The sequence below is a fragment of the Atta cephalotes genome, assembly GCF_000143395.1.
Source record: "Atta cephalotes unplaced genomic scaffold scaffold00029, whole genome shotgun sequence".
Taxonomy (NCBI): Eukaryota; Metazoa; Arthropoda; class Insecta; order Hymenoptera; family Formicidae; genus Atta; species Atta cephalotes.
This window is the reverse complement of record NW_012130093.1, coordinates 108090-118820: the sequence shown is the minus strand read 5'-3', so window position 1 is coordinate 118820 and position 10731 is coordinate 108090.

Below are 10731 nucleotides of genomic sequence, written 5' to 3'. Positions count from 1 at the left end.
AGTTTAAGTTTAATTTAATTACTTACTACTTACTACCTTACTACTCTATACTATATATATATATATATATATATATATATATATATATATATATATATATATATACACACATACACATATAATTAATAAAGCTTTATAATATATTAAATCAATTAAATATGTTAAAATATTATTGAAAATAAAATTTTTGGCGTATTCTTTTGTTTCCCTTCTCTCTCTCTGCATAAGCACCTATTTATATAACTAAATAACTATTTATATAGAGTGTCCCATGAGATTTTTCCAATCGTCCACAGGAAGATAGATGGGATCGAAATAAACATAAAAATCCTTTATCGTTTAGCGATATTCATAATAATAATCAAGATCTTAATGTTTGCAATTGTACTAATGAGAGCGCGCCGATAGAAATAAATTCCGACCGCTAGAAGTATAGCCCGGCCCACTTTTTCAAACATAGGCTGCGCCGGCAACGCGTTGGAGAGGTAAGAGAGGAAGCGCGCTATTGCTTAGCGCATAGCATTGCCGCTCACACATCTCATCGCACCGCACCAAAGGACTCGCATCTATGGCCGCTGCGCATTTTCGCGATTACATTACATATGTAATACTAACACTGCAAAAATAGGACAAACATAATAAACTTCGATAAATAAAAATATCGAAAGAGAGAACGTGATAAAACCTATGGAAAATCTAATTAATTTTTATCGTAATCTACCGCTTTTCTAAATTTCGAAAGGAAAAAATTTTAAGAAAAAGAAATAATATCATTCTCCATCATGCCCTATCGTTTCCTGTTAGGAGAGTATGATTTCATCGGAATACAAAAAAGTATCAATAAAGACGTAATGTTTCATTGCAAGTTTTTTTTATTGGAATCTCTTTTTATGTATACTTCAAAAATCACTGAAAATCTGCCGTAATTAATAGTGTATTTACAGTAATAGAAATTCTAAGCTCACTATCGAATAATTACCAAAAAAACTCTTTGTTGTTACCTTTGTTGTATTAACGATATTTGACATAACATTGTGTTCTCGAGATATAATTAATTATCGTAAGCGGTTCATCGTAATGTATTATAAAATCGGAGAAGAGTACATATTTTTCGTATTGTTACAAAAAACGTAGCATATTGTGCATAATAGGTATATTTATACATCATAATTCTCTAATAATAAGATACTTATGAAAGGAGAACGTATAAAGAATTAATCGTGAATATTAATTACTAGACATTCACGTTTCGTGGAAAAAGAAACGATAAGGAAATCTTTAAATTTTTAGAGATTTGAAAGCTATCCTTTTACAATTCCCTATAACTTTGAGAAAAATTAAGTAGATCGAAATATCAATTAATCGGCCTCGAAAGTAGAGATTTCAAGCTTTAAAAAATTTTTTTTTAAATCCCGTTATTTTTGATGAAGTTACATTCTCTTGAACATTACCTATTTTTGGAGGATATACTAAGTGATCTTTCAATTTTTTTGCGTATTGTATTTGTAACATCAAATTTTTTTATCATTCCTTATAAAGGACTTTTATTTCGATCCCATCTACCTTCCTGTGGGTGATTGAAAAAGTCTCGCGAGACACTTTGTATAACTAAAAAGAAACTTACATACTAAAACGTCAAAACATTCTTATTATATTTAAATTAAAATATTCTTATTATGTCTATGAATGTCTGTTGTCTTCTGATGATTACTGAAAATAAAAATCATTATCTGATAAAAGCATCGAAATAGCATGTTACTTATTTAAGTAATTGGAACAAATAGCAAAATAGTAAAAAATTAATTCTAAATTAAAAAATTATAGAGCTTGTTGATATTGTTGCGTCCTGTTACTCCATAGCCATAGTTTACATTATGCACTTGATACGAATACTAACTTTCTATTGAATTATCTTAATTTCGGCGATACATGAAAACATATACATAATGCGTCTATTTTATTAATCATTTTGATATATATTATACCAATTTAATACATTATTCTTAAATACATTGCTGAAGTTAAAATAATTTAATAGATAGTTACTAATTAAATACACTAATTAAACGTAATAGTTGTGAATAGTAATTTTGATATTTTATCCTTTAGCTTAAAAACAACGTAACCACATATTTTATATAAGTTCTCTTCTTCAACTGTTAAAAGTTTACTTACAACTTCATGCAGCTGAGGAAATATGGAAATAAGGAAAGGAAATTGATGATGTCAATTTCATTTGGTTTTTCATTTTTTAAGATTAAGTTGATAATGTTGGAAATCCAAAGTTATAATTGGCATCAGTAACTTTCACAGCTTGATGTAACCATCTGTTTAAGTCGATTTTACAATCTAGAGAGCTTTGGATGTTGCATACAAATATTAGAAATTTATTTTTAATGCAGTCTTTACTAAAACCTAAATATAAGAAGTCCAAGGATTCTATTTGATGTAGATTCTTTTGAAATTCTAACGTAGCTTTCAAACACATAACGACATGTATGAGAGTAACTTTCTCCTTCAATTTTTGCATTTCTAAAAAAAATATTAATAAATATGATAATATTTGTTGCTGTATGATACCAGTCTATTTTATAAAAACTTAATGCAAATAATTTGTCACGTGAAGTCTTAAATAAGTGTCTTAACATTAAAAATCTTAACATTAAAATAAATCAAGCGGTCGTCTCTATTGCTGCGTCATTCTTGCTTTCACTAAGGCGAAAAAGTGCTCCTACATTCTGAGAGCTAATAATATTAGTAACTGTAGTGACTTCCATTTTATTGAAATGATTAGGTTTTAAATCCTTTTTCTTCAACTAATCCAAATTTATTTAAAATAAAAATTTATTTATTTAAAATAAAAATTTATTTATTTAAAATATCACGATTATCTACATCACAAAAAAGAGCAATGACAACAAAACACATTTTCATATTTTTCTAGTATATTTAAATAACTTTAATAATATCACTGTGTGTCTAAGAAGGTATAAAATGATATGCTACAATCTGCTTTCATCTTTTACTAAGAAGGAAAATCATTAGTTTAGATGCTATATTTTTGGATAAATCAAGCAGAGTGCTATATCCAATATAAGAATTAATGCTGACATCGAAGTCTATTTTTTCTTGGATGCTCATTTTGTCAAAAACTAGACAATAAAACCTATTTCATTCAAACATTATCCCATTTTTTCAAGTAGAAAAACATCTGTCCAAAATAAATGATGTAAAACAGATGTTTTCAACTCTTTTTTGTAAAATCTTAATTAAAGAAAAAGAACCAATAGTTTCTCTTATATGATTGTAATTTTTACACACAGGTGACGTAAGCTAATTCTTTCACGTTTAGGCGCTCACGCTGTAAACTTCATTCTATTTTTTTTCGCTCATTATTTATAATTAAAAATGAAGCAACGGATAAGTGCTCAAAACGAATAAAGTCAATGAATTTTCAATAGTTTTCATTTTTATTAGTGGCCTAACAAAGTCTATTAAAGATACTTAAAAAAAAACGCGTCAAAAATAGTACCTCAAGGGTAATGTGAAAAATTCATTGGATGTATTTTTGAGTGTTTACTTATTGCTTCATTCTTTCATTACATAATGAGCGAAAAAAAGATAGAATGAAGTTTACAGTGTGAAACTTCAAAAAAAAGTTTACTGCTCAAAGCGAGCGCCCCGTGCACCTCATGTCTTTGAACGTTAGATGCTGCTCTTAAACGTCGAGCGGCATTTGGACGCGAGAGCGGTGAGAAGAGTAACGGGAGGCGGAACCTCTCGAAATTCGGCCGAGAAGTGCAAATTTTGTCCTGCTCTAACACGATGCAAACATCTAGTCGTCATATTGGTTTCGGACTCCATATTGAAGCATTTTGGGCATGCTGGAGCGTGCCACGCGAAAAAAACCTTCTAAGATTTGTTCGCGTCGCAAGCTCCAACATGCTCCAACATACTCCTACTACAACTCCTACTCACTCTATCAAACGCGTTGGAATGAGTAAGTTATAGTAGGAGCACATTACAACATGTTGGAGCATGCGACGCGAATAAACCTTTACTTTTGGATCGGAAAATCAAAGAAGGAGAATTAGAAGAAGTCATAATATCTCAGTGCGGAGCAGAGCGACACTTTTTTCTATCAAATTCGTTCATTTCGTGCAAAAATACATCGATTGAGTCTATTTTTATCAAAATTTGAGGTGAGTATTGTGTCGGAATATTGTGAATCTTTATCTAAGGCTGCGTTCGGATTCCCCACCCAGGTGCATCCAGAAAGCGTTCAAATTCCTTTAGAGTTCCTTTAGTGGACACTTAGACTGTTCAGATTCCTACTTTATTCATCCGGGAGGATGGAAAAATCACGCGGTTCCTTGAGCCGAGTGCAATGAGTGGCGTATTAAAGATTTCCTATTCTATGCATGTTTGACGTGCATCTATATGAAAATTTAAATTTCAGGTGCCTGTTGTAAACAATATAAACCATCACTCAAAGGAGGCCAAATATTTAATTATCTATTAAGTTTTACAGGAATTTAAGATACTGGTAAGATATTTATCTTATATCTTTTATCATTATTATATATATTTTACTTATACATAATTATATTAATTATATATGTAATTTGAATTAAATTAATCTAATATATTTACGTTACTATTTGCTGTAACCAATGCATGTAGGACACTCTCTGATTTTAAGATTTGTTCCCGTCACACGCTCCAACATGCCCAACACGCTCAAATACGTCGCGTCACCGGAACCAATATGGTAATTAGATGTTCGCATTAGAGCATACTCCATGGATCAATTAAGAGCACGCTCTATTTGCCTCACCTGAGAAGGTAGTACGATTGTTACACACGCATACGTAATAATTGAAAACGTTTTGTATTGAAAAAAGTATTTCAGATTCATTTTGTTTAAAAACGCATTTAATAAATGCATTTTTGATATAAATATAAAAATATAATAACAATATAGTGTAATATTAATAAAATAAAATAATAAAATAAAATAAATAAAATAAAAAGAATAATTAAATAAAATAAATGAAATTAGAAAAATTAAAAAAATAAAATAAAATAATATTAATATAATAAAATATAATATAATATAAAATAAAAATATAATATAACTTTTATATATCATAGGAAACTAGGCTCATGTAAATACAATGCAATAAATTAAAATGTCATTTGAAAAGCGTTTTTATATAAAATAAATGCATTTTTAATAAATATAAAAGTTATAAATTAAAATGGCTTTTTAAAAAAAATAAGCAAATGTAATTAAATAATAAAATTCGTCTTTTATTATTATAAATTCATATAACGCTATAAATTTCAAACGTTTCGACTTACAAAGTATTCATCAGTGATAATAAAGAAAACGTATTTACATAACCCCATCCAATGTCAACGAATTAACATAAAAATTATCGCTCTAGACTAATATTTATAGTGTTATACGAATGTAATAAAAGATGAATTTTATTACTTAACTACATTTGCTCGTTTTTTAAAAAAGCCATTTTAATTTATAACTTTTATATTTATTAAAAACGCATTTATTTGATATAAAAACGCTTTTCAAATAATCGAGATAATACAAAATACCCGAAACGAGGCACATGTTCAATCCGTTCTCACGGATTAGGTGATATGCTCACTTGTCCTAAATTCGTTCGTGTCACTGAACATTGGAACACATAAACAACTGCTCCAACCGCCATCTTACCTGTGATCCAAGTGCTCTCTAGGTTAATTTGGAGCATGCGACGCGAACAAACTTTTAGAGTGCATTCAGATTCCCAAAACACTCCTACACCTGTACTTTTCGCTAGGCTCCGCCCACTCACCCAGTCACTCAGCGATCATCCGGTGAGATATCTGAATTATATACGTACCTTGAGACACATATGTACATACATGCATACAAACGTTCATCGATCAAGGTATTCAATAGATGGCCTATACATGCGTACATTCATTAACTAAGGGTGTCTTTTCATGCGACGCACTGAAATGCTCGTTTTTTAGCGTCGAATTTTGTAATATATAACGAGGAGACAATAGATTTCTGCCATATATTACTATGTATTATTAATTCTGAAATTTAAAATTCAACATGTTTAATTGTAAATATTGCATGGACAGAATGTATAAATTTAATTCAAAAAGAAATTTCACATATATTCTCGGTAATTATTTAGAATACCCCACCTCACCTAAAATCTTAATAAAAATATTGACGTTTTCACTTAAAACAAAAGAACCTGGCAAAAAACGCGGCGGTCGACTTCGTGAATTGAGTTATTAAGCATTAAAATTGGAGATTTTAGAGATTAAAATATATGTCATCCCGACTTAATATAGCGCGCGCTATGTATACGTTCTGCTTTAATTAGAAATTTATTGCTTTAAAAACATTCACTGTTTTAAAAACAAAAATTCTTTGCATTAACAGTAAATTTGTGTTTGTGAAGCAGAAAATTTATTTTTAAAACAGTGAATTTGTATACTTAATGCAGAACGTATACATAGCTATATTGAATCGGGATAACAGACATCTTAATCTCTAAAGTCTCCAACTTTAACGCTTAATTTAATTTGATTCACGAGCTGATCGTCGCGTTTTTCTGCCAGATTCTTAAGTTTTGAGTAAAAACGCGTTGAATGAGTATATTTTTATTGAGCTTTTAGATGAGGTAGATTATTCTAAAATAATTATATCGCAAACAATTATTTGGTCAAAAATTAATTGGTCATAAATTATTTTTGACTTGTTGGTCAGTCAGTATCAGATTAACTACTTTTTAATTTTAGTTAAAATTCTTTAATTTTAAAGTCTAAAGTCTAACTCATTATTTAATTTAAAAGGAAATCAGAAAACGATCGATAGTCAAGATAAGAAGACTTCGTTACTATGCAAGGACATCACTGACACTGACTAGCCCACAAATCAAAAACTAGTTTTTGACCATAATTGTTGTTTATTGTTTGCGACATGGTGTTTATGTTCGTGAGCTTTCTTATTTTCATTGTGAATTAAATTTATTAAAGTCTTCCAAATTTCATCTCTGATATATTCTAAAAGTTTAATTCTGATATAGGATTTTTTGTGTAGTGAAGGGAACTCACTATAACAAGATACTTATTACCTAGACAATACAGGACATTCACTGAACATCCAGACTTGGTTTCAATCTGGTCCAAACATCCATGGACTTAATACGAATGTTTTAAAAACATACGTTATTCTACATATAAAGTTTTTTTGGAATAAAAAATGTTTATCTCATGCAAAAAATTCTAAATTTTCTAAATCTGCTCGTGACGTTGCTTTCGTTGACTTGACAAGTGAAAATTTTTTTAAGATCGAAGAGTTTAACTTTTATTACCTCCAGTAACGAAAATTTACCAAATTAAAGCTTAATTCAGACAGAATGCAGCAATAGCTTGCTGCTCGCAATAATAAGAATTTGGAATTTTTTGCTTCCAGCGTGCAGAGGATAGTGGAAAATAGAATTCCTAGAAAACCAGAGTCTGGCCATACTCTAAAAATGTGCATGTCCAAAAATGAAAAAGTTTAAATGTATTTATTTTAAAGATAAGTAGCTATAAAACAACAATCATATTCATCAAATAATTGAATATGATTGACTTCAAAGATAAGAATCTCAATCACATTTAAATGCTTAGCGAATAGACTAGTTCAATGACATATTTAATATATTAACTTTCTGTCTATGAAGTAAAGTTAGAATTTTTTATAGTCGGTAACTTGTCGTGAAGAAGAGAATGAAATATAGAAAGTCCCTCAAAATAACTATCTCTCTCTGTTTAAACTAAATTTTCAGATTCACTTCGTATGCGGAATATTTGGTCTAGATAACATATAATGTATGATAAATTTAAACTTCTTTTTACGTGACAAAGTAGATGATATTCTTACAGATTTTTTGTCATTAAAAACGAATCCGCAAATAAAATTGCTGTATCACGTTACATATTTGAGAAAATTGAACTTAAAATTACTAAAAATGGCACTTTTGGATACTTTCGAGCTAAAATAGTTTAAAAGTGTGACATGATAGAGCAATTTCATTTACGGGATTGTTTCTACACAATACACTTTATCCAAAGGAGACGTCTCAAGGACATCTTTAATATGTGCGAACGTCTTTAGAACGTTCCACGGACATATGTGCTGTGTTGAAAATTTTCAACGACAAAAAATCTTTAAAACTTATTTTTTGATTGTGGTGCGGTCTAAAATTTGTTTAATATATTAATTTAGTCCATTGCGCTTTAAAATGGACATTTTTAAGAAACTCAAAATAGTAACACTGGTTGTTTTTAAAATTGGTTGTTTTTTAAATATCTATGGATCTAATCTAAATGTTTTTAATATGTCCAACATGTATGTTTTAAAATATATTTAAATATGGTATATTTTTAAATATATTTTAAATATATTTTTAAAACATTACTGTACTGTCTGAGTATAAATTGTATCTATAAAGATTGACGCATAAATTGTATCTATAAAAATGATTTATATGTCTTTGAAAAGGGCTAAAAAATGAGCTGAAACATGTAAGCGAGTTGTAATAAAAAGTTTTGTGTTATATCTATATATATTATCTGCGCAATGACTACCGCGCCCGACTTCTATTGCACTGTCATCTCCAAATTTCTTTTAAATTATTATTAAATTAATATATTCTTATATTACAATACAGATTTAAGGGAGCTTGGAGTCAGCGCGGTAAAAGGAGCGCAATCTACACTTATATAATCATTAATAGTATAATGTGTATTAAAAGATGTTAGTTTAAACGTTTTAGCCATCTTCAGCAAATACATAATTAATACATAATTAATACATAATTAATACATAATTAATAAAGAATATCTTCTATCCAGTCGGAAAGTGAAAAAAGCATAAACATCGTACAAAGAACTTGCCTGTTTTCTTGGTTAACAAGTGATTGCGTTCTAATAAAGTTATTAAAAGTTAAAAATTATGTAAAGTTAACATTGAAATTGCATAAAAAAAATGCTTACCTCAATCCCTTATAACACTGCAATTAAGTATATAACAATATTGAGTAAATGAAAAAGATTTATATAAAACATGTAATGAAACTTAAAAATCATCAAGATGTATCGTCAAGAATGTTCTTAACTGTTTCTAAGAATGTAATAAGATGTTTCTAAGATAGATATTGAAAGAATATAGAATGATGTTGTCATTGTGTAAGTTGAATCTAAATTTATTTACATTTATTAAGAATGTCATTATATGTTCGATCTAAATCATCTGTGTCTTTTTGAAAATTGACATTTGTTTGTCGTTTTATTTATGATTTCTGAAATCGTTTGTTAAACTTTGTTGTTATCTTTCTTCCTCTAGAACTTCTGTATTGTCAATTTTGTGATGCAAAGCGTGTTCAGTGATAACAGAATAAGAATTAGAACCTTTATTTTAATTAGAAAAATTACTTTTATGTTCTGTTACTCTTGTAATTAATTTTCTTTTCGTTTGACCCACGTAGGATGCATCACAATCCTTACAATTTATTTTATAAACGACGTTTCTGGGTGTCAGATCTTTATGAACTTTTACAAATTTATTTAATTTATTTAAACCGGAAAAAGCCGTTTTATGTACATCGTTAATTACATTTTAAAATTTATCTGAAATATCTTGCATGGAGATTCACCTTTTTTTCATCTGAACTTTTTTTGAGTTATTTTTGTTAGTCAATGAATTTGTTTTTTTAATTAAATGTTTAAGTCTATTAATTATTGACTGGATAGAAGATATTCTTTATTGATGTATTAATTATGTATTTGCTGAAGATGGCTAAAACCGATAGCCGAAACATATTCAAACTAATATTTTTTAATACACATTATGTTTATTACTATTATTTAATATTATTAATGATTATATAAGTGTAGATTGCGCTCCTCTTACCACGCTGACTCCAAGTAGAACATTCTTTGCTATCAAAACTTTAGATTAGCAGTTTATTTTATATGATTGCAGTTTTCGTGACGGGTGAAGTCTTTGTACATCTATTTTCATATAAAAATACTTATTTTATTTTATTATTAAAGGCACCGACATTATGAGTTCCATTCAGCCTTGTAATTAGCATGGAAAAATATATTTATAAAGACAGAGAATTTAGCTTGACTTTCCTGGAAACTGCAATAAATAAATTTCACATCTTCCGATCTCTTATTGTATACGTAAGATAAGTATATAATTCTATTATCGCTGAAGAAGATTAGAAGACTAACTGAAATACAAAAATTATCGTTTAATGATTACCTTTAATTTTATACATAATTTTATACCGTCCTTAATTTTACATAATTTTATATAATTTGATATAATCCATATTTATAAGTTCTATGATTTAAGGTTTTGGATGAAGAAAGAATTGACCAATTGGTCAATTAACCGAATTGTTCAAATTTGACTTGATAATTTCTTTTTTTTATTCTTTCGGTAACCAAGATCTTGGACTGATTTTTATTATCGCAAAGACAAGGCTTTAGAATTTATATAAAAAAAAACGCGAATGTTATTTTCTTAAAATAAAGACTCCTATATATCGCGCAAAGACAAATTTCTGGTTAGAACTTCACTAATACATCCAATCGGTGTAAAATTCGTACGGTTTAATATTCTTTTTAAATCAATCCATAAAA